The sequence below is a fragment of the Lactuca saligna genome, chromosome 1 (genome assembly GCF_052625555.1).
Source record: "Lactuca saligna cultivar CGN05327 chromosome 1, ASM5262555v1, whole genome shotgun sequence".
Classification (NCBI taxonomy): domain Eukaryota; kingdom Viridiplantae; phylum Streptophyta; class Magnoliopsida; order Asterales; family Asteraceae; genus Lactuca; species Lactuca saligna.
Window position 1 is genome coordinate 60,073,595 of NC_136417.1, and position 2,526 is coordinate 60,076,120.

Sequence of the window (2,526 nt, forward strand, 5' to 3'; positions counted from 1 at the left end):
TTATCACCCAATAAGAAAAATTAGGGCTAGGATCCAACAATAACATTTACATACTAGAAAAGGGATGCCGTAATCCAACATGCAAATAAATTGAAGGTAAGTGAATGACGATTCACTAATTCTCCATCACAAAACTTAAACTTTTAGTCCTAAGTGTTTTTGAGAATTCCTAGGTTCGGATGAGATTCATTGAACTATTCAATGGCATGTTTAAATCTCGATATGCCCCTCTTGTTTGTGACTGGGATGCCGAGGATCACAAAGCGGGTGTGAATTACCATGCAAATTTACATGGTGCCTTCATTGTTACGATCACCTATTCGATGTGCCGGTAAACCACACACGCTCCATCGAACTATGATAAACAATGAATCACCCTTTGCCACCTTCGCTTAGAACCAATTAGTGTGCCGGTAAACCACACACGCTCCACTAACATCTTAGCAAGGTGCAAAGTGTAATTTCATGGGATTGCATCAATTCACTTTTCCTAAAGTAACTAAGATTGGGAAATTTTTAAAAGGAAAGTTTAGTTACTTCGTATTTCTTATTATACTTTTAATGAGAGGATGAGGTTGCCCTATCCTACCCGTTCGGCTAACGACCCTCCACCAATCAAGCAAGCGGTGGGTGTGAGTGTACACCCATTAAGCGCCATTTTATAGCCCGCAACCTTATACCCACCTTATAGATCGGCTTCGTGAATGAGGCCTACTAGCGGTAAGACTAGCATTTAGTTATACATATATATATTATTCTAGTAATATCATATAAGTATAGGGTTGCATTTTAAACTTTTTCAAAATCTAGGGTTTGAAATTTAAGTTGTCTAAATTAAAGCTTTTAATCACAATTATAAATTTCAAAACTTAAGGGTAGGTTTTAAACATTTAAAAACATAGAGGATCAAATAACAAATAATTTCAATTAACAATTTAATATTCTAATTATCTTTATTTGATTTATCTTGATTTCTTTGAAGATAATTACCAAAATAATTAATTATTATCATATAAGGAAATTAAATATTTTATTAGATGATAACTATCTTTAATTAGATCAAGATAACAGTCATATTTATCAAAAAATCGGATTTACATTGATCTAATATGATTAAGGTAAGTTTCCATAAGATAATTATGAAAAAATCCCGAATCTGGCCATTCCTGACGCTTGGACTCGCCGAGTGCACAAGGGGACTCGATGAGTTAGGCCTACTCGACGAGTCCACCTTGGAACTCGACGAGTCAGTGACTCAAAACCCAAAAAATCGAATTTTGCAGGTTTGTTTTAGTTATTCAAGTAACAATTTAAAGAAAACCAATCTACGCTCTGATACCACTGTTGGGTTTTAGCCATAAGAACTTTCCTATGTGCGCATGCAAAACCCTATTGCTTGGATCTAGGCTTTCTAATAAACATGCTTTTGAATCCAAGACTTCTAATGGCTAATTAGGTTAAACAACAACATTAAAACAGATCTAGAATCATACCTTTGAGTTCCTTGTTGATCTTCTTGTCTTGGAGCTTCTAGAGTCACAATTGTCACTCCTCTAATGGCTTACAAACACCAATAGCAGGCAAGATGATTTAGGAGAGAGGAGAGGGGATGGAATTCGACCAGAGGTTCCTTGCTTTAGGTTCTGAAAGGTTGTACACGAATTCCACATCCCAAGGGCCTATTTATACCTTTAGACTCCTTAAGGGTTTCACCCTAAACCCTAATTGGATAATCTTCTCTTAAGGCTATCCAAATCCATTCCATAGATATCCTTATGGACGATTTTGAGCTATCCTAAAGCTCTTAGAATCCGTCCAAAGTCCATCCTAATGGATTTATAGTCTAAAGTCTAACTATCAAACAATTGACAGTTTATACCCTCTTATTTAATTAATCTCTTTAAGTCACCAAATTAATACCAATTAATTTATGACTTATATTAATCAAATAGCTAAATATTATTCCTTATAATATCTACTTTCTCTCTTAATAAATCATCCTTCAAGTTGCTATGGTGAAGGCAACCCAAAAGGACCATGCACCACCGAATATAGTTATAGCCTTAGACACTATTCCAACAGTTTGATAGTATGAATACGTTCAATCTTATATAATTATTGTAATTATTACGCATTTTCACTAATTAAATCGTCTATAATGTTATTATAAATTTCTTTTTTTAATTATTGTCATTCTATCAGAATGTTATCAGGATGTTTATTGAGTTGTATTATGTAAGAATGAAAATAAATGAAAAACAATGTATGAGAACAAAAATGAATTAGAATTAGTGAGAATCCATTAAAATAACAATAGTTCTGTGAGATTGGACGTATTCACATTACTAAACAACATATTCTCTTAGTAATTCTCATAAAATAGATTATCCACACGTCCGCACAATAATTATCCATCCACATTATAACCTAGCCATATATATATATATATATATATATATATATATATATATATATATATATATATATATATATATATATATATATATATATATAGGGCTAAGGGAA